Source organism: Prionailurus viverrinus, chromosome D1, assembly GCF_022837055.1.
Source record: "Prionailurus viverrinus isolate Anna chromosome D1, UM_Priviv_1.0, whole genome shotgun sequence".
Taxonomy (NCBI): domain Eukaryota; kingdom Metazoa; phylum Chordata; class Mammalia; order Carnivora; family Felidae; genus Prionailurus; species Prionailurus viverrinus.
This window is the reverse complement of record NC_062570.1, coordinates 112790274-112816710: the sequence shown is the minus strand read 5'-3', so window position 1 is coordinate 112816710 and position 26437 is coordinate 112790274. Positions and strand designations below refer to the sequence as shown.

At 58.4% G+C, this 26437-nt stretch overlaps 1 protein-coding gene across 11 annotated transcripts in view; it reads left to right on the top strand.

The window, feature by feature from the left end:
• SHANK2 (SH3 and multiple ankyrin repeat domains 2) overlaps positions 1-26437 on the top strand; it is a 516273-nt gene that overhangs the window by 35465 nt on the left and 454371 nt on the right. Inside the window, exon 1 of one of the 11 annotated variants that reach the window (XM_047877832.1) lies at positions 11280-11366. The exons of the other annotated variants lie outside the window; for them this stretch is intronic. The gene's annotated coding sequence lies outside the window, so the exon portion shown is untranslated. Of the gene's footprint in view, positions 1-11279; positions 11367-26437 lie in introns of those variants that run through there. 11 annotated transcript variants of the gene reach the window in all.

The following is a 26437-nucleotide window of genomic DNA, read 5'->3' as shown; positions in this document are numbered from 1 at the left end:
TGGGCTGGCTTCCTGGGAAATGCCACCTCGGGGATTGGTCAGAGCTGTTCAGATTTGGGGGCTGAGGCCGAGCTAGACCTGGATGGGGAGGAATCTGGCTCACGGGGTGGGTGGGGCACTGGTCCTGGCCTCTGGGAAGGTCCTTGCTCTGTAACTTTCTGTTTGGTGGAATCCAGATTGTCTCGTTTTTCCTCCCTCCCCTCCTTCCTTCCTTCCTTCCTTCCTTCTGACTGGTGATGTGTTTATCATATTGCAAGCTGTCACCCGATTGCCTAGGTAGCAAGCCGGTCTTTGGGAAGCACAGGGAGAGGAGCTGCGTGGTATCGCCGTGGCTCCGTGGCTGTGGACATGTGAGTCATGCAGCTTGACGTCTGTCAGAAGCGTGGGCAGGGATGAGAGGGTCGGCTGCGGGTTCCCACTTGCTCTGAACACTTACGCTTCTGTGTCTCTTTTCTGTTTATTCCTTCCACCCACGTGTGCATACACGCACCCTCCGTGCGAATCATCCCTGGGTGTTTTCCGAGGGGACGGTTCAGCGAACAGGAGTGTTTGATGCTCCTGGAATAGAATCGCTGTCCCGTCTAATGAAAGGCACAGGAAATGCCGGATGTGGAGATGTAGTTCAGGCCCATCAGGCGTTTTCTCGTGAGCGCACCTGTCTGCAGCGAGGCCTTTCAAAGGCGGGATCCAAGGGGCCCCTGCGTGGCTCAGCTGGTTAAGCGTCCGACTCTTGATTCCGGCTCAGTGCGCGATCTCGCGGTTCGTAGGTTCGAGCCCCGCGTCGGGCCCTGCGCTGACAGCACGGAGCCTGCTTGGGACTCTCTCTCCCTCTCTCTGCCCCTCCCCTGCTCACGCTTGCACGCACTCTCTCAAAATAGATAAATAAACGTTAAAAAAAAAAAGACAGGATCGGAGCTGGGGAGGAGAACCTGAGAATGCACCACCAGCGTGTTGAGGAGGACACAGAGGACGTTGCACTGACGGGTCCCTCCACGCCCCCCGCCTCCGTCAGAGCGAAGGCCTAGTGGGTCAGGTGTCCTGAGCTGGTTCGGGGAGTTCATTTGTTCGTTCTCCCTCTTGTGTTCACGGAGCGGTCACTTATGGGGATGCCGAGAGCCCCACACGGGCCGGCCTGGGGCTCGGGGACCGAAGTCAGACGTGGGTCCCCAGGGATGGGGCTGGTGGGACCCTCGTGGTGACGGGAGCCCCTCCCCCCGCCGCAGCCCAGGGGCAGCTCTCTGGTCTCCCCTCGCTCGGATCTCTGCGACCACATAAGATGACCCTGGGTTCGGCCCCGTGGGCCCCCTGCACACCCTCCACACTCCCCGGCCACCAGCCAGCTCGTGAATAGCCCTCCCTAGTCCAGACTTCCAAGTGTGCGTAGGGGTGACCCGGTAGGTCAGGGGACGGAGCCTCGGCAGGCCTGCCCCTTTTCTGCAGCATTCCTCCTGGTGGAATTTAGAGAGAATCCAAACGTGTCCCACCCCCATTTCAGGAACTTGTGGGCAGCCGACTTGGGTCTCCTCATATTGAATTCCAGCAAACAGGTGGGGGAGGACCCCGAGGGAGGATTCTGTCTTAGGGGTGAGGCCAGGCCCTCACTGGTCATCCAGTGGGCCAGTGGTGCCTTGGGGACCCTGTGGGCGTGCTGTCCCTCCCGCCTCCCGCCGGACCGTGGGCTGGGTTCCGGGAGGGAGTAAAGAGGCTGGAAGACGGGGACCCTGTCAGGAGTGTGGGCTGTGGCCAGGCTGAGGCTGGGCAGGGCTGCCGTGTCCCGTGTGGGGGCCGGGTCAGCATCGTCTGACAGAGAGAGGCTGTGACTGTGGGTTCTGGACAGCCCAAAGCTGCTGAGAATGACACCCGTGGTCCAGGCCGGTCTGGAAGATGAGGCGAGAACCTGGCAGGCTGGGCCACACCAGCGAGAGGCCAGGGCCCGGGGTCCTTCCGGCCACACGGCCACGGGCTCCCGGTTCCTAAAACGGGGCTCCCAAGAGCCCCGGGCGCACGGCGGCACCATGGGGACACAGGGTCTGCCCTCTCCTGGCTTCTTCCTCTTGCCCCTCACGGGGGCTCCCTTCGCGGGAAAGGGGAGGTGGACCCAGATGCAGACGCTGGCCTCCACCACCTAAGTCTGGCTGTCTCCTGTCTATGCTCAGCTCTGTCCTCAGAGGGGCTGGGCCACGTGTCCCAGCCCCGGGTCCAGGCGTCCATTCCTCTGCCCGGCATCCTCCGCAAGGGACGGGCCAGTGGGGAGGTGGTGTCTCTAGGGCGTCTGCCCCCGGCCCCCTCCCTGGGACCCTGGGCGGCACGGCTCTGTGGTCAGCGTGGAAAGACAAGGGGCTGTTTGTGGTGACCGCTGGCCTCCTCGTGTGTCTTACGTGGCTTATATGGGAACCATCTCCAAAGCAGACAGTGGCCCAGGCGAGGCCTCGCTGGGGACCCGTGGGAGTCCTGCTCTCTCCTAACAGTGCGGGGGCCGCCGGCTCGGGACAGACACCCGGGGTGTCTGCGAAGTCCCCCTGTTTCTGCCGTCCCGCGGTGGCGGCATCCACCACGGGGAGGAGAGACCACTCGTGCTGCGTCTGCTGGGGGAGAGCCCGTCACCCGAGAATTTGCCTGTGGGGACTCGGGTCCCTTCCCACACAGCCTCGCCTTACAGCTGTCTGGGCCGCCCAGACGGGAGACGCACGGGATCCTGTTACCCGTCTGTGGGGTCCCCCCGCAGGGGCCGCCGTTCCCGGGACGCATCGCCGGGCACCTGGCCCTGGTGCTCCGGCCACCGTGTCAGCAGACAGAACGCCTCTGTGCAGTTGGATTTGCGTCTTTGACGGTTACAAAAACGTTAATGGACGCAGGCCTCAGTTTCCCCACCCTGCCACGCAGCCCGCTCGTGGACTACAGCCACAGACAGGACAGGTATGTTCAGGGGTCCCCGAGACCACCCCCCGGGATCACAGATCCTCTAGAAGGAGCTCAGTGGAACACAGTTGTGGAAGGACCCAGGTTAGAGTCAGCAGGGGTACGGGGCCGTCCAGGAGAGACCAGGCGCCAGCCTCCAGCCGTCCTCCCCGTGGGGTCTTGTGGACGGTGTCGAATTCTGCCGGCAGCCACGTGTGACCGCACGTGTGAACCGTCGCCGGTGAGGGAGGCTCCTCGAGCCTCGAGTCCTGGATCTTTCCGGGGGTCGGTCACCTAGGCACGGCCGACCTCGGCGTCCAGCCCCTCCAGAGGCTTTGGCCGACACCGGTGGGCCGGGGGTCCCCATTCCCAAGTCACACTGTTAGCGTAAACCGTGTGATGTGGCCCAAGGCCTCACGTGGCAGGAACACTAGATTAGGTAGATCATTCCCAGGACTCGGAGGGGCCACGCCTGGGGCCTTTGGAAGGGGCTGGGTTTGGGCGGCTCGGGCCTGCTGAGTTCACCCTCCCCCCACAGCAGCCTCGAAGAGCGTGGGTGCCGTGTCTGAGCCACGCGGGACCACGTCCCGGTTCCACCACGTGTCAGCCCCTGGTTTACGTGGCTGTTACTTCTCTCGGAGCCTGTCTTTCCTTCTTGGAGACCGGGTGGTTAGCAAATGCTGGGCTCCGAAGACTCACGGGGGCTTGTGGTCTCGTTGTGGGGACAGTTGGCTTGGCCTGCCTGACTCTGCCCACGCCCACCCACTGCCCTGTTTCCCTCGTTCTGTGGAGTCACCGGCGTGGGAGGAAGGATCCACTGGGCGCCCACGTGGTACCGATGGGCAATGAGAGTCCTGTCTTCCCGGTCTTCCCCCAAATGCCTTCTCAAGGTTTGTCCTGAAGCAGGGACGTGCCCCCAGCACGGAGCCTGGGGAGGGTGCTGAATTTCGAGTCACTAAGGGTGAGCCCAGAGAGCTGGTCTTTCCCGGATTTAGTTTCTCATCTTGGAACGTGCATACCTTCTCCTCCTTGAGGGTCTGCAACCAGCTCAGCTTCCCAGGGGTTCCCCTCAGGGCCTGCCTGATCCTGGGGCTGTGGGTCCAGGAGGCCCTCACCATGCGCAGGCCCCCGTCGAGACCCGGACAGAAGAATCACTCAGTGAGATGGGAGGGATCCCCCATCGGAGCCCTCGGGGTGACAAGCCCTGAGAATCCCAGGGAGCAAAGGTTGCAGGGTACGAGGATTCTACCCAGAGCGGGAGGACTGACCGCCTGTGGAGGAAGGGTCCAGACACATGAGCGCCCGGCAGGGTCTGCGTGGGGGCGGGGCCGGCCCCCCTTTCTGCTGTTACTTAAACACAGGGCTGGGCTCCTCGTCGGCCAGGTTCTCGCTGTGCCCAGTCTCCTTGTTGGCCTGTTCTCTGCATAGACACCACCCCTGCTGTCCCACTAGACAGAGGTCCTTGGAACAGAGAGTGGCCCAAGCCTCCCTGGTCTGTGATTTCTCTGTTGACAGCCTTCGAGCGCCAGGAGGCAGTTGGCAACAGCCGGGGTGACTTGGACGGGGGACAGAGAGCGTTTGGGCTGGGGCCACGGAGACCATTCAGTACAAAATGTCTGATGTGGCCACTGTGTTGGCTGATTAAATAGCAAAGTGGCGAATAACCCACTGAGCCCATCCTCAGCGAGCAAGCTCGTCCCCGAGCCCTGTAGGTGGGGGGCAGCATTGCCATATGGCCTAAGGCCCCAGGGGCCCCACGCCAGGCCCAACTGATTCCAAAGGCCATCCCCACCCCGTGCAGCTGTCGAGGGTCACCTGGGCCTGGGTGTTTTCATGTGTTTTCTGTATAAAAACTCACATATTTTGCCATCCTACAGAAAATTGGGAAAACAGAAAACAGGGCCAAGGTCACCAACGGTACGGGCCGTCCCGGGGACGTCTGACTCCCTGGCCTTGTGGGCCGTGGCTTCCACACCCGGGTCAGCACCGTGTTCCTTGTTTGCCCTTTTGCTCTTTCTGTCCTAGCCTGAGAAGGTGGGCGTTAAATGCACTTGGCAGTGTGGCGGTCCAGGTGGGGCCAGGAGCCCTGGATGCCGAGGAGTAGAGCCCCGGGGGTCGACCTGGATGTGCTCTGGCCCACCTGTGACTCGGGCACTTTCCCCAGGTGGCCTTCTGCCGGGTCCCCTCCGGATGGTGGCACTGGCTGACGTGGCCTCCTTGGACACCTGTGCGGGCCACCTGGCTGCAGGCTCCTGGAGGGGCTCCTGAGATGGGGACCTGGCTTTTAGCTCTGCCTCTGCCTGGCTGTGGCCTGGAATGCCCTCCCCTCTCTGGCCTCTGTCTACCGATCTCTGAAATGGGACCCGTGAGCCCTGCCCACCCCCACGTGGGGCGCTGCGACCTGGGTTTGAGCCCCCGAGGGGGCCGACCGTGCGCTTTGGGGTCCCGTCCACACTCTGAGCTGTTGTTCCCTCACCTGCCTGGAGCCCCGGGGGGCCAGGCTGGGAACCAGCGTCCTCACAAGGTGAGGGCCGGGGTCCCCGGCACAGAGGCCGCGACCCAGGCTGGTAGCAGAGGGACGATGCCCCCGCCAGGCCGCGCGTGGGACGCCTCAGGGCAGTGAGTTCGTGCCCCTGGGACCCTCGCCGCTGGGCCGCCGTCCACTCACGCGGCACTCCGTGGTTAAGCACCTGCTGTGGGCCCAGGGCCACGTGGGCACCCGCCTCGTGCTCACGTAGCAGCGAGGTCAGCAAGCGGATAAGCCAGCGCCTGCACAGATAATTCTCATTGTGCTCAGCGTCCTGCTCCCTTCAGGGAAGCTCCCGGAAATGTGGCATTGGAGAAGGCACTCGGCAGCTTCCAGAAGGTTCCTCAGTGCAGGGTGACCGCAGGGAGACTCTAGCTGCAGCCCATCCCCAGATTCATTTCTGCCCCTCTGGTGATGACGCTTTCCTTCGGACCGGGGCGTGGAGGGCTTTCCCAAACCTGGAGTCTGTCTACGGCGTGTGGGTCGTCTGTGCTTGGTACCCACATGGCAGCCACGAGCCGCTCACCACCCGGATGTCTCGGGCCGCCTCTTGTCTGTAAAAAGGGAGGGTCGCTGGGCGCCCGGGTGGCTCAGCCGGTTAAACCTCCGACCCTTGATCTCGGCTCAGGTCACGATCTCACAGCCCGTGAGTTCCAGCCCCACGTCGGGCTCCGTGCTGATGGCCCAAAGCCTGCTTGGGATTCTGTCTCCTTCTCTCTGCCCCTCGCCCGCCGGTGCTCCCTTTTTCTCTCTCAAGGTAGATAAAGAAACTTAAAACCGGGGAGGGTCGCTGGACTTACAGGACAGCTGTGATCACGGGGTGTGTGGGCTTGAAACTCGGCGGGGACGCACCCCTTCCTGGGACCGCGACTTTGTGCTTGTGATGCTTTTTTCCGTGTGGTGCCTGAGAATGCCGCGGTTTTGTGGGCATCCTGGGGCCGGTGCGGGGAAGAGTAATGCACGTGAGTCTACAGGCTGTCCGTGGAGGGATGTGGGAACCAGCTTTTAATCTTGGAAGGAACTTTCAAGGACCGTTAATTTTCCAAAGCTGTCACCGTTGCTCCTTCCTGTGGGGTGGCTCGGGCAGGGATCTTTCATTCGTCCACTGACACGTCCTCAGTGCCCGTATGGGGCCCGCCCTGCCGCGTCTTAGATGCTCGGTAAATGTTTGTTAAGTGAGGGGTGGTCAAAACGTTCTCCTCTGTGTCATAGTCACTGGAACAAAGATCTAAAAACAATTGAGTAGTTGAGCCCTGAGGTCCTCCTGTGGTCTGGCTGCAGGTGGAGGCAGCTGAGCACGGCGTGGGCACACGCAGTGGCCGGCGAGGGGGAGTCGCCGTCCCGGCCACGCCGACGCTGGTGGCTAAAGCGTGGCCGCCCTCCGGGAAAAGCAGTCAGGCAGCTAGCTCCTCAGGGTTAAGCACCGGGCCCCCGTGTCCCCCCGGCAGGTCCATTCCTGGGCCCGTTCCCAAGAGAACGAGAGCATGTTACATCCGTACGTGCAGGAGAATCGCACACACAGTGTGTGAACGCTCACGGCCGCGTTATTCACAATAGCCCCCAAATGGAAATAGCCCAACTAACAGCACATCAAGAGGCGAATGGCTCGACAGGTGGGGTCCATCCATCCAGGGGAAGACCATCCACGCGTCAGAAGGAAGGAAGCTTGGATACCCACTACAACGTGGGGGAGTGTCACATGCGCTGAGTGAAGGGAACCAGACACAGGAGGTCACACGGCGCGTGAGACGAAATGCACACGTGACCTGAAGCGCACGGGCCAGGCAGGCCTGCGGGGTCAGTCCGGGAGGCCCGGGCTCTTGGAGGAGGGTGAGTCGGGCGGTGACTCCTAACCAGCGCAGGGTTTCCCTTCGCGGTGACAGAACTGGCCCGAGACCAGGGGGTGCTGGTGGCCGCACAGCTAGAAGCCCCCGAACTGCATATTAAGCCGCCCCCCACCCCCACGCACGCAAAAGGCCCCCGAATGCCCCCACGCACCTGCGAGAAGGGCCGGAGTCCGGATCTCTACTGCGACACGCTGGCGGGAGCTCCCACGCGCCGCGGGCGGGGACGCGGGATGGTTGGCAGTTTCTCGTGAAACGCAAGGTAGTCTCACCGTGGGATCGGTGTTGACACACAGGAGTTGAACCCCTGTGTCCACACGAAAACCTGCCCGCGGACGTTTACGCCAGCTTTCGGCACAGTGGCTAGAATCTGGAGGCAGCGAAGACGCCCCTCGGCAGGGGGCGGGCACGCGGGCGGTCGTCCCTCCAGACAACGGCGTCGTGTTTGGCGCTGAAAGGGGGTGAGCTGGGAAGCCACAAAGGCACGGAGGAAACGTGGGTGAATCGTACTAAGCGAAAGAAGCCAGTCTGGAAGGGCCACACGCTGTCTGTGACCTTCTGGAAAAGGCCGGGTCAGTGGCGGCCAGGGGTCGGAGCGTGGGGAGGAGCGAGCAGGGGGAGCACGGAGGAGCTTAGCGCAGGGAAATGACTCCTGTCGTGGAAACAGCCTGGTGCACCTGTCTACACCACAGAGTGGGCGGCTCCGGGAGGGACTCCGATGTCCGCGGTGGACTCGGGGTGATGCTGTTCTGGGGGGGGTGCTCCTGCTGGGGACACAGGGGTGGGGCAGGGGGACACAGGCAATCCCGGGGCCTTCCCCTCAGCTTTGCTGTGACCCTGAAACTGCTCAGGAAAACAGACAAACCACGAGAACCAAAGCCGTGCCTGCCCTCAGGAAGAACCATCTGCTTTGGAGCGAAACGCCAGTGTCTCCACCGAGGGCTTCTCCGGCTGGCGCTCTGCGGCCTTCCCACATGTCTTACGTCTGTGACTCCGTCCCTGGCGACCCCAGCACGGGCTGCCCACGGCCACGGTGTGTCTGCTCATCCTGGGCAGGGTGCGGCTGCGTCTCCCAGCCATAGGTGACATCCGTCTTTCCTTCCAGGGCCCCGGTGGCCCCACTGGCTTCATGGGCACGTTGGCCGACGGTCACATCTGCCCCCTCCCCTGAGCCTGCGGCTGCCCCCTGCAGGCTGCTACCGGGAGACTGAATTTTCTAGAAAAAGCCTTGAGAGCCAGGCCACCTTTTCCTTCCAGGAAGTGCCTGTCTTGGTGCACGACCGAGGGAGGAGATGGGGGGACCCGCTGTCACCCAGGGTTGGGAGGGTGGACAACCGTGGGCCTGCTGCCGTGCTCGTGGTCCCTTCGCGTTTGGGGTCCGGGCCGCGGGCTTTTCACCGGTGAACACCGATTCACGGCCACGTCTTGTGATCTCTGATCCGCAGGTCGTTTTCATCAGCCCTTTATGTTTACCGGAGTCTGACTTCTGATGCGTTTGTGTTTCAGCCAGAAACGACACAGACGTCGTCTGATTTAACTGTCATGATGCTGCGCAGGGAGGGTCAAAGCTCCACGGGGCAGATGAGGGGCAGAGGTTCAGAGAGGCCGAGGGACATTCTCAAAGTCACACAGCAGGGGGCAGTGCCAAGACTGGGTCACGGCCCCGGGGGTAAGCGACACATGTCACTCCACGTCCCTGGTCACCGGTGTCTTTGGATGCTTCCTCGCACCCGCCCCTGAGTGTCCCACTCCCATCGTGGGCTCTGGGCCTCAGGGCTGGGTGACGCTTGGGCCCTGTGTCCATCGTGGTGGGGTGGCAGGTGGCCGATATCCGTGCGTCATCATCAATGCCGGGTGGAGTGTCACCGACCACCATGGGCCCAGCAGGACGAGCCGCCACGGGGCACGGGGGCATCGGAATCCACAGCCACACCCACAGAGCCACCTCTGCCTCGGAAAACCCAGCCTCCGCTGACCCTGCCTTCTGCATTTTGGGTTTCTCACAAGGACGTCGTGGGACCTGGGAGCTGGTCCTGGCTCTCTGACGCTGCGAGTGGGAGGGAGTCTCGTGGGGCTGGAGCTGTTGCTCTGTCAGCTGTAACTCTGGACGTCATCCGAAGTCACTTCCCTGTGTTCCAACTTGGGCTTCTCCTGACCGGACTCCACGTGAGCAGGGGCCCGACTCCCACCTTCCGTGGCCGGCGCTTTGCTTTAAATGCCTTTTCCTTGGGCTGAGCCCTGGCGGGAGATGTGGCTCAGAAATTCCCTTCCAGTTAATCAGGTTATTTGTGGGACGTCTACGGGGGTGACTTTACAGGATGGGGACCCCGTCGGCCCCGGGATTTACTGTGCGATCGAGGGAAGTTTTGCCGGATGGACGGACAGAGGGCCCGACAGTCCGTGGACACAGCGCCTCCCACACCCGGCTCGTGCAGCCTGGCCGGACGCTGGGTTGTGTGCTTGGAAGTCTTGAACTTGGAACGTGTCCCCGCCCCCGCGCTCCCCATCCTGGGAAGGTCCGGCCGTTTGCTCAGGAGAACGAGAGGCTTGGGGGTTCAAGCACACGGTGTTGGGTAACACTGACTCACGGGACTAAAACGTGTTCCTCCTTCGAGTCTGCTGTAATTCCCAGGAGAATGGGAGCCCTCCGGGTGGGGAGTTTTGTTGGCTTTGGTCAAACGTGTGTCCAGGCACCTAGGGAGGGGGTGAGGCGTGCCTGGATTCGTTCCCGGCCAGAACCTGCGCCACACAAGCACGGGTCCTTCGGAGAAATGGGCGGCTTCTGACAGATCTTTCTTTTCAGCAGAAAGAGCGGGGGGCGGGCCACACCAGCCACTGAGCGTGTCTTCTTGGTCCCCGAGCGGAGGCTTTCCACCCGGCAAAGAGAATTTCTGGTTACATACAATTTTAGGACTGATCTTTAAGTTATTAGAGGTACACGTCCAAACACGTAACTTCCTGAAAGCTGGAGAGTGTAATTTCCAACTGTTATTCTATTTGTGAAGCTAGTTGATTTTGTAGTCCCTTAAGAGTGAGCCTTTGGGGGCACGTAGGTGGCTCAGTTGGTTGGGCGTCCGACTTTGGCTCAGGTCATGATCTCGCGGTTTGTGAGTTCGAGCCCCGCGTCGGGCTCTGTGCTGACAGGTCGGAGCCCGGAGCCTGCTTCGGATTCTGTGTCTCCCTCTCTCTCTCTCTGCCCCTCCCCTGCTCGTGCGCTCTCTCTCTCTCTCTCTCTCTCTCATTCTCTCTTTCAAAAATACATAAATAAATAATTAAAAAAAAGAGAAGAGTGAGCCTTTGTGGGATCTCACAGACTCGAATTCCCTTCAATTCTAACAAAAACTCCTGTTTCAAATACGTAAGTGATTCTTAGCAATCTGATGATACTGAAGATAGGGGGAATCTTAAGGTCTCTGAAACATTCTAGAAGTGTTTTCGATTTCCTTAAAATGTTCTTACACATTCAGTGTAAAATCTTACACCGTTGTGGTTCGATTGTGTATTTGGCTGGGAAAACACCGTTGATCTGCGAGGCCCTCTTCACCAACAGGTGCAGTGTGTGAAAACAAAACCTCGTTGCTCGACTTCCTGTACCAAACACGTTAGATGCCTCTGGCTTCTTTCTTTGGGTCTGAAGCCTTCTTGGGGTCACGGAACCCCGACCCGCGAAGGGAAGAGACCGGCCCGGCGGGCGGCGTTGGCGTTTTCCCGCCTGCACGTGGCAGTCTCTGTCATCCTGGCTCACGGGGGTCCTGCTCACGTCGCGGGAGCCTCGAATGCCCTTCCCGCTTTGAGCCCGCAGTCGAAGTTCGTAGGGAGGTTTCACGTTCCTCGATTGTGTGGTGCAGATTTTACACTGCCTCGGCCCTCCTGAGACTTTGAATTCCCCTCCCCAGCCGGCCTGAAGTCACTCCTGGGCCGTTGTGTAAGATCCTTCACGCCGGTGACGGTGACTCCTTGAGGCCTCCTGGTCCCGGAACCCTCTGGGCCTTGCCTCGAAATCACCTGCATCCCTCCCATCTCGGTCTGGACGCTTCTGCTTTTCTTCCTCGAACAAAACTCGAGTTTAGACACGTGAGGCGACTTAGGAGTAGCGGGTAAGTAACCTCCAGGTGTGAGGCGTCCTCAGTTAAGGTGGTTTGTGGGCAGCTGAGGGCAGAAGGTGGGGGGGGTCACAGCGGACGGGGCGTGCTGGCCACCTGTGCGCCCCGCGGGGACGCACGCCAGCCCTTGCCCCTGGCGCTGACGCCACGTTGACTCGACAGGCGCTTGCCGCTTAGTGGCACGAGGGGCTCAGCCACCTGTGGACACACCTGGTCAGACGTGGTCTCGATGACCACCTGGAACGAAGCCTCGCCCTGGAGCTGTCCGACCCGTCCTGCTCGCCCAGTCCTCGGGTCGGGGAGGCGTGCTCGGTGCTGGCGAGGCTTGGGGTTCTTCTGTGCCCCGCTTTCCCTGCTCTTGGCCCGGTGCTCCAGCCAATGGCGCCCTCCTGGGCCGAGTCCTGTCCCCCAGATTTCATGTGCTGGCGTCCGTAGAGGCTCAGGATGTGACCGTATCCGGAGACGGGACCTTTATCGAGGCGATTACGGCAAACAGAGGTCCCCAGGGTGGGCCCTGATCCCGTGTGACTGGCGTCCTCGCAAAAGGGGACGTTTGGAGACCGACGTGCGCTCGGGGAGGCCACCGTGTGAAGACGAGGACGGTCTCCAGGCCGAGGAGAGAGGCCGGAAGAGCCGACGGGGCCTTTCCTTGCAGATCTAACCGGGCACCAGCACCCTCAACGCATCCGGTTCGGACCTCCAGCCTCCAGGCCTGAGACACAATAAGTATCTGTTGTCACCTGTCCGTGGTGCTTTGTCACAGCGTCTCTGGCAAAGGAATGAGGCGCCGTGGGGTCGAGGCCAGGACGCGGGAGCCTCCGGGCAGGGAGCTCAGATCAGGAGGTGGTGCCGACAGTCCCCCAGCTGGACCCCCCGCCCGGGGCCCCCACGCCGGGGCCCTGGGAGACGTGGAGACACGGCTGGCAGTCCCCAGGCCACCTCCGTGCCGAGTCAGGAGGGGTTAGACGTGCTGCTTGGTGCTAGGGCAGATGACCCGGGAAATGGGCTTGGCTTTCAATCAGTCAATCAATCAGTCAGTCAATCAATCAATCAATCAACCAGATGTCCCTTTTGGCTTAGCATCGCTGCAAGGCTGTGGTGAGGCGGCCACGGAAGGGGCGTGCCCACCGGGAAGCCCTCCTGAGTTGCTCCCGCGGGAGCCGCCGTCACCGTGGGCCCCAGCGCCACGCGGGAGGTGAGTGCGATCTGGCGGAGGGTCTGTCTCTCCGGGAGCCTGCGAGACGATGGCGGGAGGAAGGATTTTATCCCCTCCCCCCTTTTTTTTTCCCAGTACCTGCCAGCTAACCAGACTTTATTAAGGTAGCAAAGAGGAGTGGCTTTTGTTTGAATTGGGTGTTGACGTTGGGTGAGGAACGCTCCCCCGGTGAAGCTGTCCGGCTTTACGAAAGGCGCTCCACTGTTTCCCTGGGCGCCCCGCGTACGACTTAATGAAGCAGGCTTGATTTCCTGTCACTTGCACGAGCTGATAGCCTCCCGATGGCTTGATAAAACCTCTAGGAAAAGGAAAGCCTTAATGAGTACAGATTCCCTTGCCATTTGCATTTGTGAGTGAGTATTCTGGCAATGACTGAAAGCAGAAAGTGTAAAATTGGGTCGATGAAGTGATTTTCCCGATACTTCTGTTGAGGGTGGTCGGTACGCGCTAGTCCGTTAACCCCGTGCCTCGCAGTTCCTGTCGGTGAAGATGTCCTCGTGGAGGTTTGGGTTCTGGCCCTTCTGTGAACCGTGGGGACAGCTCGGGGGGCCACGGTGCCATTTTGTTCCGTGCAGGGGGACTGGGTCCCCGCCGGCCACGGGGTGCAGCGTCACATATGTGAGCTGTGGCATGAGCAGTGGTTCTGCGTGGTGCGTTGGTCGATGGGCTCATTGAGGCGGCCGCCATTTACAAGGAGCCCCGTGAGCACCGGAGGAGAGCATTGTGGGGGGCTGAGCTGTGTCCCCCCCCCCCGAATGCGTATGGTGGAGCGCTGACCCCCAGCACCCCAGAACGTGCCCGTATCTGCAGAGGGGGCGCTTTACGGAGGTGACTGAGGTAACGTGACGTCACTGGGGTGGGCCCTGATCCCGTGTGACCGGGGTCCTTGTAGGAAGAGGGGATCATTGGGGCGCCCGGGGGGCTCAGCCGGTTGGGCGTCCGACTTCGGCTCAGGTCACGATCTCGCGGTCCGTGGGTTCGAGCCCCGCGTCAAGCTCTGTGCTGACGGCTCGGAGCCCGGAGCCCGTTTCAGATTCTGTGTCTCCCTCTCTCTCTGCTCCTCCCCCACTCCTGCTCTGTCTCTCAAAAAATAAATAGACGTTAAAAAAATTTAAAAAAAGAAGAGAGGGTCAGGACACAGACACGCACAGAGGGACGACCCCCTGAAGACACAGGGAGAGGACGGCCGTCCACACCCAAGGGGAGAGGCCTCGGGAGGCCCCGGCCCTGCCCACGCCTGGACCTCGGGCTCCAGCCTCCGGGACTGGAGGACAGTACGTGTCTGCTGTGTGAGCCCCGTCTGTGGTATTTGTTACGCGATGGAGCTGACTGATACACCCCTCAACTCGAGTCCCTGTAGAGAGCACCACCCTCCCGCTGCCTTCATTATCAGCTCTTTGTCTTGTAACCACCGACGACACACTGGCCCCAGCATTTCAGGAGCCACCCGTTGTCCCTTCCTCTGAGAAGGGGCACAGACCTCCTCTTCACAGACGTTCCCCCTAGGGGGGTCCTGGCCCCTAGGACCTCCGGAGCACTGAGCACTGACCCCACATCTCCAGGGCCTGCCTGTGCGCTAAGTGCAGGGAGAACACAGCCTTCCGAAGCTGTGGCCAGCCACGCCTTTCCCAGAGTTTATAGAGCATTTCTCTCCGGCCTGGACGGGAGCGTGCACTAGGGAAGCGGCCCCGGCCCTGCTGGGCACGGAGCTTCCGGGAGGCCCGGGCGGCGGTAACCAGGCTTGCTGGTCGTGTGTTTTTCACGGTGGGCAGGTGGCCCTCGAGGTGGGCCGCACCTGGATGCACCCAAGGCTGGCTGGTTACGCGCTGCCCTCTCGCAGCATCTTTGAAAATGCGGTCCGTGCTGCCGGGGAGAGAAAGCCGCCCCCCTGCCAGGCGCCGCTCTGTGCCATCCCGCCGGAGGCTCGGTCTGGGTCTGTGGCTGGTCAGGCTGCTCAGCTCTCCTGCGGCCATAACCAGGCAGCCAGCCCCGCCCCAGGCCCTGGGCTTTGAGATCTATGTGCTGACTTCCACTTGGAGGCTTCTGGCCTCGCGTGTCTCCCCAGAGAAGCCACAGGTCCGGCAGGCAAGGCTTCGGAGGCAGGTGTGCCCCTGAGACCCCCTCCCCCAAGCTGTGTGCCGTCGGAGACGTAATTCACCCTCTCTGGGCATCAGTGGGCTTGTGTGTGAAGACGGGTAGAATTCTCTGAGGTACGTGGGGTTCACCAGTTACGTACGCACCGATTGCTTGCTGTGACGCACCGGGTGCTGGCCTAACACCACTCGGTTGGGGACGGGAGACCATCACGGAGCCGAGGGAAGTGGACGGTGCCCGGGGAGCCCGTGGAGGCATCAGGGCACCTGCTGGGAGACTGGGGGAAGCCACGGAGTGTTCAAGAGGGAGCCTCGGGGACAGGGATCTAGAACAAAGGTATTGGAGAGAATGAGCGGCCGACGGTCTGGGGCCAGAATGTTGGACGCGTCCATCCTGCGGCCGGGAGAGTCTTGTGTCTGTCCCTCTTTCCATCTGTGGTCACTGTGTCCTGGGTGGCCTCCCGCCCCAAGAGCGGAAAGGTCGGGCTCCTGGGAGACTGCAGGGACCTGAACTCTGCCTTTCTCCTCCTCAGCGACCCCAGCGCCACGCGGGGAGTGGGAACACGGTGAGCCCTTGGCCACTGAGACCTGGGGGTGGGCGGATGGATGGATGGATGGGGCCCCGGGGTACCCGCGGGGTGCATTCATGCTCTGCACCTCTTCGGCCTTGACTTTGGGGTACCATTAATTTCCTTGTCTCTGCTCTACCTGGTTGCCAGGGCGATTCATGTGGTCTCAGTTATTTCTGTCTCCGTTTTTCACAAACGTGTGCCTTTCCAGACGTCAGCTATAAACATCAGCTGTGTTTGCTGGTTACCTTGCACAGAAGTCCCCCTCCTCACGGGGAGAGGATTCTGTTTCTGGAAGGACCCATGCATGCAGGTCCTCGTGTGCTCCCGCAGAGGGACCGTGCGTTCTGCGGGGCGGAGAGCTGTGTGGGTGTCCCTGGGCTTCCTGCCGGGGCAGGACTCACGGGGGGCCGCCTGCCTCCTGTTCTTGACATGCACCGAGGAGTCGCTCAGCCCGGGTGCTGGTGGCCCCCGTGGCGGCCTCCCGGAGGTGGCAGGATGTGTGGTGGAGCGTGCCTTGTTCTCCGAGGGTACGCTGGTCAGAGGCCCAGCTCGCTGCCCAGCTCTGCTCGGCGGTCAGCAGAGCCAGACCTGCCCCTCGTCTCTTGTGGTGAGCACCGGTCTCGCCAAGAAGCAGACTTAGAATGTCACCCGCCGCCGCCGAAGAAAGGACACCGCCAGTCAGGGACTGGAAACAACGGCCCTTCCGCTCGCTTGTGATTCCGCGGGTTGGGCTTGCAGGCGGGGGTCGGCCGGCACCACGTGGCCCCGCAAATCCAGGCTGGCGGTCCTCCTCGTGGTCCTCCGTCCATGTGGCTCCCTGGGGCCTCCTCAGATCCCGACGGACACCTCATGCGGGAGCTGCCTTCCGAGCAGGGGGGACAGAAGCCAGCGCTCCGAAGGCTGCACGAGTTTCGTGGCTCTGTTTCTGCCACGTTCTGCCACTGGACGGGCCCAGATTCAAGGAGATGGGAAGTAAGGCTCGTTTATTACGATTATTTTTTAATGTTTACCTTTTAAAAGAGAGAGAGTGCGCGCGAGGGAAGTGCGAGCAGAGAGGGAGACACAGAATCTGAAGCAGGCTCTGAGCTGTCAGCACAGAGCCCGACGCGGGGCTTGAACTCATGAGCTGTGAGATCATGACCTGAACCAAGGCGGTCGCTTAACTGACTGAGCCCCCACCCGGGCGCCCCAGTAAGGCTCCTTTTTGATGGGAAAAGCTTGCAGACTCGTGGCCACCTCGAACCCAGTGCAGGGTACCTCCTCTAACCTCTGCTGAATACAAACTGTCAGGGGGAGGGACCGGCGGGTTGCGATTTAACCTCGTGGTCTCTGAAGTCAGCCGGTGGTTTTGAATCCTGCCGCCACCGGCCGATGGCTGTGTGATCTTGGGAAGCAATGAAACCTTGCTGTGCCTTTACTGCCACGTGAGGTCTGTACGCTGGGGCAATCCTGACCCCGCTGGATTCGTGCCTAGATTAAGTGAGATAATGCACATAAAGCATATGGCCTTTGGTTAGCGTTAGTGATGGTTGACATCCGCTGCTTTGATGGGAAGCCGTCGTCTACCGACGACGTCGAGCAAAGGAGCCTGACCTGACTTGGGTGATGGTGCCCTGCAGACGTACGCTGTGATCAGGGGGTGGCGGCTGAAGGCGGTTGAGGCTGCCGCCAGGTGTGTGATGGGGAGGCGACGGGGGTGGGGGGTGGGGACAGGATTGTGCACACGGCACGCCATCAGCGAGGAAGGTAAGAGGCAGCGGGCAGGCTCCGAGCGCGATTGAGGAGGTGAAGCTGTCTCAGGGGTGGCTGGGATGTGGGGGTTTGACATATTGAGGGCGATGCCGTAATTTGTGACCGGGGCAAACGAGTGGCGTCAGGAACAAAACCCCCGGGTCAGAGATGAAGACCAGCTCATCACTCCCAGCAGCAGCGGCGGGAAGCGGACATCAGCACTTTGTCCTGGTTCCCTGAGCCCCGATTCCCACGGGGCGATGCAGACGGGGCCGCGAGGTATTGCACGCGATGGTCTGCGTCACGGGGCGGGGGACCCTGACCTCAGGGGAAGTGAGGCTGCTAGTCTGGACGGTAAGCATGCCCGCCCCGGCCCCTGTCTCTTCCATCCCGGGTTCGAGGGAGTCCCCAGGACGTGTCGGAGCCCTTACCCCCCAGTACTGTGAACGCGACCTGACTTAGAAATAGGATCTTTGCAGACGGTTATGTTAAGATGAGGTCCTGAGGGCGGCCCTGACCCAGTACGACCAGCGTCCTTATGAAAAGAGAGCGTTTGGGCCAGACACGGCGGGAGGAGGATGCGAGGGCACAGGGAGGAGATGGCCGTCTATAAGCCAGCCACCACCGGAGGCTGCCTGCAGGAAGCTGGGAGGAAGGAAGGCCTGGAACAGGTGTTCTGTTAGATGCCCCGGAAGGCACCTGCTCACACCCTGAGTTTGGACCTCTGGCCTCCAGAGCTGTGGGACAACAGATGCCTGCTGTTCTCAGCCACCTGCTTTGCGGTCCTGTGTCCCGCAGCCCAGGAATCTAGGACATCTCTGAGGCTGTTCACTGTATGGACGGTCAGAAGCAACGAGAGCCCGCGTGTCTCCTCAGCAGATGTGCAGACACGCAGGTCCCCCAGCAGACGTGGGGAGCCCGCGACGGGACCAGACGGGGCAGGAACAGGCTTCCATTTCCGAAGGAAGGTTGTCTCGTGGGAAAAAAGGGCCTCAGCCTTCCAGAAGGCTGCAGAACTGGCATCGGTACCTGGAAATTGCAGGAAAGTGGATGTTTTTTTTTTTTCCTTCACGAAGGCAAAAACGTTTTTACCGGCCCTGTAAGGGGGGGAGGGAGTGGCAGCTAGGGGCCTCTGTCGGGCTTGCTGCAGGGGTCCCCGATCCACGGGGCAGGTGGGGACTCATCCCCGGGGCTGATGTGGCTGCATCCTGGAATCCTTGGGGTCAGTTTCTAAAATTCCACGTTGTCTTTACCCTAATGCCCCCAGGGATTCTGATTCAGCAGATCGGAATCTGGTGGCCCCCGGGATCTGAACCTTTTTTCTAAATGTTTATTTATTTATTTAGAGAGGGAGGGACAGAGAGAGAGAGGGAGAGGGGGAGAGAGAGAGAATCCCAAGTAGGCTCCTCCTTGTGAGCACAGAGCCTGACGCGGGGCTCGAACTCACCAACTGTGAGATCATGACCTGAGCCAAAGTCGGACGGTTAACCGAGTGAGCCACCGGATGCCTGGGTTCTGAACCCTTTAAATTTTTTTTTTTATTAACATTTATTTATTTTTGAGACAGAGAGAGACAGAGCATGAATGGGGGAGGGTCAGAGAGAGGGAGACAGAATCTGAAACAGGCTCCAGGCTCTGAGCAGTCAGCATAGAGCCCAACACGGGGCTCAAACTCACAAACCACGAGATCATGACCTGAGCCGAAGTCGGACGCTTAACCGACTGAGCCGCCCAGGCGCCCCTGAACCCTTTGAAGTCCCCCGGGAGGCGTTGATGGGATCCAGACCTGAGGACTGACGGAACACATCCTTACAGCCTTCTTTTTTTTGTGGCTTCTTTTTTTGTGGCAATTCCATGAATTCGAAGGCGTCGGACATGGCCCTGGACACGGGGCCCCCCAGCACGTCACCTCTAGGCGACGCCTTGTGTGTCTCCTTTGCTTGATTTCGTGCAACTGCCCCCAGTGCTCTGCTGTGCCCGTGTCCCCCCGGCCACTTCTGTCTGATGCCGGTGCCCCGGCCGATCTGCGGGGCCGCCCCTGGGGTCTCCCCGCCGAGGTCATTCTCGAGAGATCCTGCCTTCATTGTTGACATTTTTCAGGGCCACACGCGGCTTGTTAGCGGGTGGACCACACTCTGAAAACAGCCAGCGCCACGTTTTCCGATAGCACTTTGATCCTTTGCTCACTCAGGCAAACGTGCTGCTTCATGGTAAGGTACCGTCCCTCAGTTTCCCCTGGAAATGCTTCCGGATGAATCCTGCCTCCGTTTTGTGTTCTTCCTTCTGGAACGCGTCCAGTTATGCCCGAAAAGTTCTTGGACTGATCCTGTCCTTACATTGTTACCTCTTTCTCCTGTTTTTCCATCTGTTGGCCTTTTGGTTGTGATTTCTGGAAGATTCCCTCGGCTTCATCGCCCTGGCCTTCCTTGATCACACTTTGAATTTGCTCCGTGTCGGGATCTTTGGCTGTTTTTGTATTTACAACAGGCCGCTGGGGACTCGATGGAGGTGGGCATGGTCAGGCCTTGCGGGCTGCTGGGCACCCCGTACGGGGATCGAAGGGGGTCTCGGTCATGTGGCTGGGGAACCCGGACTCCCGGTGTCTGTGCCTCTCTTCTCTTGGGTTCATCAAGTTCCCCGGACACGTCTCGGGTGCTGGGATCCAAGTGAGGGAAGCGGCTGGGACAGGGGCTGAAATACCCCGTGTTCGGTCTTGTTATCTGAGTGGTCCTGTGTCCCCACGTCCGGGTGTCACTCCACAACACCACCTTTCCCTCTTATTTTTTTTTAAGTTTATTTACTTTGACAGAGAGAGAGAGAGAGAGAGAGAGAGTGAGTGAGCGAGTAGGGGAGGGGCAGAGAGAGAGGGAGACACAGAATCCGAAGCAGGCTCTGGGCTGGGAGCTGTCAGCACAGAGCCCGACGCGGGGCTCGAACCCACGGACCGTGAGATCATGACCCGAGTCGAAGTCGGACGTTTAACCGACTGAGCCACCCAGGTGCCACTGGCCTGAAATTTCATCCACGTTGGCGTGTGGGCTGACGTGGTGTGGTTTATTTGTGTGGGTCGATAAGCATTCTCAAACGTGCTGTCTGTAGGTGTTCTCTAGAACCCTGTATCTGTTTTAATTAGGAGTAAGCATCGTTTTTGTTTGTTTGTTTGTTTTGTTGTTGTTGGTTTTTGCAACCTGGACTTGAGCTGTGGACTTTCTGTGGGAAACGCTGTTCGGCGGGTTTAGGTAAGGAGCTTGGTGTTTTCTTCCGTTCCTACCCTGGTAGGAAAAGCTATTTTAACTGCCCAGACCATACATTAGCAATGCTCGTCACCTCCTCCACATTTTTGCATGGAAACTGCTTCCTCTGTTCTCTTCATTTCCATCCTGTACCTGTTGATAAAGCTCACCAGCAGGGAGAGTCCCTTTAAATACAGAAAATCACGCGTTCTGTTTCCCGGGGCTCTTTCTCGTAAATAACAAGGTGTTGGTGCGGCCAGGCCGGGGCAGGGGGTGGGGACACCTGGTCACGGGTACATCTGGAAAAGGGTTACCCAGAGCTGTTTGCTTCCAGGTAACTTTTTTTTTTTTTTTTCTGCAAGCGCAAAATGGAAATCATAGTATTTGTCCCCAGGAAGAACCTCTTGGTTCCCAGGTAGCCGGCCGCTGTCAGCTTGGATGTGGGTTGTGGGCTCTGGGGAAGTCCTGTGCCACTGGCTCCCTGATTGGCCAACAGAGGCTTGTGTGAACTTGAACTCTGGGGGCCCTCGTTGGAAGGTCGTCTGTCTTTACCGACACCTTTGTTTCCCTCCGTGCTGTCTTGCTGTGTTCCGAGTGCAGGTATCCACATCTTTCGTCGAACATCCCCTAAGCCTATCGTATTTTTCTGTTGATATTTTGCACGGTATTGCTTTTAAATTCCCATTTCCAGAGGTTCGCCGCAGCGGTTCACGAACACGGCGGATCGTTTTACACCGCCTTGCACCCTCCAATCTTGCTGGACGTCGCTTCTAGTTATCTGGGCTGGTTTGGGGATCGCAGTGAGTTTCCCACACGCACGATCACGTCTTCTGCAAACAGAGACAGAGTTATTTCTTCCTTTCCAATCAGCGTGTGTTTTGTTTTTGTTTTCTTTCTGAACAGAAACCGTGGGAATAAACATCCCTGTCTTGTCCCTGCTCTTGGGGGGAACATTTTCAGGCTTTCACCGTGTGTGCTTTTCAGAGATGCCCTTTCTCAGGCTGAGAAAATTTCTCTCTAGTCCTGCTTCGCTGAGTGTTTCTGTCACGGATCAGTGTTGCATTTTGCCAAAAGCTTTTTTATTTTTTGCAGCTGTTGAGATGGTTTTTCAATCCGGTGAGCTACGTCGATTTTCAAATGTTTAAGCCACCTTGCGTTCCTGATAGAAATCACCCCTGGTTGTGAAATATATACTGTCAGATTTGATTTGCTAAAATTTTGTTTAGAATTTTTGCATCTTGGGGCGCCTGGGTGGCTCAGTCGGTTAAGCGTCCGACTTCAGCCAGGTCGCGATCTCGCGGTCCAGGAGTTCGAGCCCCGCGTCGGGCTCTGTGCTGACGGCTCAGAGCCTGGAGCCTGCTTCGGATTCTGTGTCTCCCCCTCTCTCTGCCCCTCTCCCGCTCACGCTCTGTCTCTCTCTGTCTCAAATCTCAAAAATAAATAAAAACATTAAAAAAATTTTAGAGTTTTTGCATCTACGTTCATGAAAGATATTGATCTCCCTTTCTTTTTCTTTTGTTAGTAACTGGGGGACATTGGCCTCATAGAATGAATTGAGACATTTTCTTCCCTTCGATTTTTTGCTAAAAATAGTATAGCTACTCTGGCTTTTTTGATTCATATTAACGCGTATGCCTTGCCCTATCCTTTTAATTTTCAGGTATTTTTTAACCGCCTTCTTTTTTTAAAGCTTATTTATTCTTTAGTAATTTCCCAATGTGGGGCTCAAACTCACGACCCTGAGATCAAGAGTCATTTGCTCTACCACCTGAGCCAGCCAGGTGCCCCTCGGCTCTTTTTGTCTTCATTTTTAATGCGTATTTCTTATAGAAATCTCAGAGTGGGGTCATATTTAATGTGTTCATGGTTTGGTTCAAATCTGTCACCTTGCTATGGGCTTTCTACTCGTCTCCTCTGGTCTCTGCTCACCGTTTTCTGCCTTTGCTTAGAGAAATAGAATTTTGTGATTCATTTTCCCTCCTTTGTTGACTTGAAAACTACGACTCCTTGTTTTGTTAGTTCGGTGGTTGCTTAAGGCCTTCCGGTAAAGACTTTTCTCTTATTCTAACCCGTCTTCGAGTCCCATCACGCCCGCTGATGGGTGAGACCCTTACGATAACTCATTTCCAGTTCCTGTCTCAGTTCTGTTATGTATTTTTCTTCTGCGTATCTTAATGAGCCACCCCCCCTCCACCCCACGTTATTTTTTTTTGTTTGAAGAGTCCGTTGCCTTTTAGAGGGGTTTAAATGAGAAAAAGCCTGTCTTTCCCCCCATGGTTATCATTTCCTTCGGAGCCCAGAGCCCAGAGCCTCTCCTTTTTAACATTGCCTATAGGGAACGCTCGCTGCTCACGAAATGTTGCAGCTTGCACATGTGTGGAAAATCTGATGGTGTTCCACATGTGTGGACCAAGACGAACATTCTTCATCTTTGACAGATGTTTCCACTGGTCGTGAAATTCTAGTTTTGCCTTTTTTCCTTCGAGCGCGGCCGAGATGGTCTTCCAACGTCCACTCACTTGTATGGTTTCCCGCCAGAAATCCGCTCTCGTTCTGAAGCGTGACTTCTTTTCAGATGTAAAAGGCCTTTATGTTTTTGACTCTTTGTCTGCTGTTAAGCTTGTTCTCCTTATCTTTAGTTTTGATTTATTATGGGGCGGTTCAGTTTTCGTTATGATTCTTGTGCGTGGATTTCATTGAGATTCTTGAGTTTGTGGGTGCGTATAGCTTTCATCAAATGTGTGCTGTTTGTGGCCAGAGTGTTTGGCCACATCTTCAAACGGTTTTTCTCTACCCCCTCCCCGTTTGGTCAGGGACTTCAGCGATACATACGTTAGGCTGCTTGAAGTTGTTCCATAGCTTACCGATCATCTGTTCTTTTAGCGTAACTTGTTATTTTCCCTGTATTTCATTTCGCAATCTCTTCAGTGTCACCAGTCTTTTTTGTCTGGTATCTAATTTGCCACTAATCCCATCTGGTGTCTGTTTCATTTCGGATACTACATTTTTCATCTTTGGAAGTTTGATTTACTTAGTTTTTGTCTCTCGTGAGCATAAAGAATGTAGGTCCTAGACTTTTCAGTGTCTTGCCTGCTGACCCTAACATCCGTATCCGTTTTGGGTTACTTTGGTTGGTCGACATATTCTTCCTTACAGGTCTTACTTCCCTGCTGCTTTGTAAGCCTGGTAACCTTTCGTTGTTTGATTAACTTATCAATCTTTTTTCTTGCTCAGCTTTGTGAACTGTGGGTTTTTTATCCTGAGTCTGTGTATCTCTGCATGTGTCCGAATATTCTTGAGCCTTGTTCTGACCTTAAAAAGCGTGGTCGTTTCCAGTCTTGCCTTCAGCGTGTGTTCAGTGGGATCGCGGAGGCGTTTAGTCCTGGCCTCAATGGTTCCCAGTCTGGAGGCAAAACCCTCCGTGTGTTCGGCGCCCCCGAGTCACGGGGTTTTCCAGGTTGGCCGGTGGGAACGGCACTCTTCCGGGACCTGTGTGGTCTATGTGTGTTGTTACCTCTGACCCTGCGGGTGCCTCCTTCCCCAGCCCCGGGTGGCTTTGCCACATGCGTGCGTTGATCCCCTGCCCCAGAACACTCAGAGGGACCCACTGCACGTCTCCTGTGGCCTCCGTGCCCAGCCTTCCCTCCCTGCCCTCCTGACGCCGTTGCCGCACCAGGAACCCCCCCCCGCTTCGTTGGGCGGCGCTTTCTCTCAGGATGGCCTGGAAAAGCCGCGAAGGCAGTAGGCTGGGACCCATCATAGGGCTCACCTCTGTTGTGTCCCGTCTCTCATGTATTCCTGTCCTGCCTTTGAAACCAAGTTTTTCGTATATTTTAGCCTATTCTGGTGATTCCAGGCAGGAGACTACATCCAGCACTGTTACTGTGTCTCACCTGGACGTGGGGGTCCCCCTCTCTCTCTCTGTCTCTCTCTCTCTCTTTCTCTCTTGTGTCTCTGTCCGTTGTCTCCACCTCTCTCCACCCGCTTCCAGTCTGTCCCTCCCCTGCTCTTACCTGTCTCTGTTCGCCTCCCTCTGTGCTCTCTCCAGGTCCCCTCTCTCTGCCTCACTGTCCCCGTGACCACCGTTGGCAGCCGTGGCTTCCCATTCACGACCTCTGTGGTCCAAGCACCATCAGTTTTGTGTTTTCTGGAGAGAACTGTCTTGCCCCGGTCTGCTCACATGGGACCCCCTCACCGGTGCCTCACGGTCCCCCAACCTGCGTCTGCTTGTTTACTATTCTTCGAGTGTGGACTCAGGCAGACGAGGGGCTCAGGAAGCAGCCGTGCGTACAACGGGTTCTGCACCAGCTCTCCTGTAGTGACACAAAGAACAAACACTACACAGAGTTAGTGAAATTTGTGAAAACCAAGGTGGTAGGTGTGGCTGAAGGAGCATGCGTATTCTTAGCTTAAGAACAGGGGTCGGGGCGCCTGGGGGCTCGGTCGGTGGAGCTTCCGACTCTTGGTACCGGCTCAGGTCATGATCCCACGGTTTCATGGGTTCAAACCCCATGTCGGGCTCTGTGCTGACAGTGTGGAGCCTGCTTGGGATTCTCTGTCTCTCTCTGTCCCTCCGTCCCTCCCCCGCTCACTCTGTCTCTGTATCTCTCAAAATAGATGAATAAGCTTAAATTTAAAACAAACAAAAAAAAGAGGGGCACCTGGGTGGCTCAGTCGGTTAAGCTTCCGACTTCGGCTCAGGTCATGATCTCATGGTCCGTGAGTTCGAGCCCCACGTCAGGCTCTGTGCTGACAGCTCAGAGCTTGGAGTCTGCTTCCGATTCTGTGTCTCCCCCTCTCTCTGTGCCTCCCTGCTTTCTCTCTTTCAAAAAGAAACATGAAGAAAATACTCAAAAAAAAAGAAAGGGTGGTCAGGGAAGGGTGTTCAGGGAAGAGGAAGGAGGAGAGGAGGGATACTAGAGGGAACAGAGGGTGCGGGGTGGGGGCGCTCAGTGTCCACCGCCCCAGGGGCTCCAGCAGCACGGCCATTCTGTGCGATTCCCCCCCAGAGCCCGTATCCCTCCTTCCCTCGTCTGGTCTCTGCCTCGAGTGAGCCAGTTGCCGCTAAGGGCTTTTGTAAGTGTCACTGGTGATTCTGCGTCCGATGATTGCTTCCTTATTCTGAACAGGCACCGGGACCAGACTGTAGGTGCACATACAGCCCACAGAGAACTAAGTTAAGAACAGCATTGGAGACACTACCCTTGAGTGTAAATTCTTGGTGCGTTTGTGTCCCGTGGCCGTCAGAGCATGCTGCCAAGGGCTGGTGGCTCAAAGCGGCAAAAATGCGTTCTCTCGTTGTTCTGAAGGCTGGACGTCCGCAACGGGGGCATCTGCGGGGCTGTCCTCCCTCGGAAGCCTCCAGGGGAGGGTCCTTCCTGTCTCTTCCAGCTCATGGTGACAGCTGGCAGCCCGTGGCATTCCTTGGCTGCTGGACACCGCCTCCAGCGTCCCCGCCCCGATACCGCGTGGCTTTCTCGAAAGGACGCATCACGCGTCGGGGGCCACCCTCCCCGCCGTGACCTCGCTCACTCATTACATCTGCACAGACCCTGTTTCCAGATAAGGTCCCGTTCTGAGGTTGCAGATGAGTGTGAATTTTGGGGGGACTCTGTTGAGCCCAGCACGTCAAGTGATTATGCCTCTCCCTGCTCAGAAGTGACAGCGAGGGGGGTCGGGTGCTGGACAGGACGCTCCCTTCCCAGCCTCCATCACCCGGAGACGCGGCCCTGAGGTGCGTCTGGGAAGGATCCTGAATGTGCTGCACGCACCGTGCTCTCCCTTTGCACGGGTGCCGGGGCTCAGAATGAGGCCCGGCCACCTGCCGCCGTCCCGGCCCCGCGCCTGCAGGGTGCGTGTGCCCTGCTTTTCTGGGAGGCTCTCTGCTTGTGGGGCACGCATCCAGGAACACACATGTCCTGTGTGACGCCGTCCGGCCCTCCCAGGACCCTGTACGGAGAAAGCCGATGGACACACGGGGCAGGATGCTTGGAGCCTGCTGCTTTTCAACAAGGTTGCGTGAGCGAGCACACCTTCGCACCCGTGGCCACTGCTCTGCGTGCTGGGTGTGGAGGCCTTTCCTGGGCACCCTTCCTGCCACGTGGGGTCAGGGAGCGGCCGGCGGGGGGCACGGACGATGGTGCCCGTGGATGTGAGGTGGGGAGTGTCCCGTGTGCCGGCTGTGCTGGGAGTCCCGACAAGCATCTGCCCCTCTCGGTGA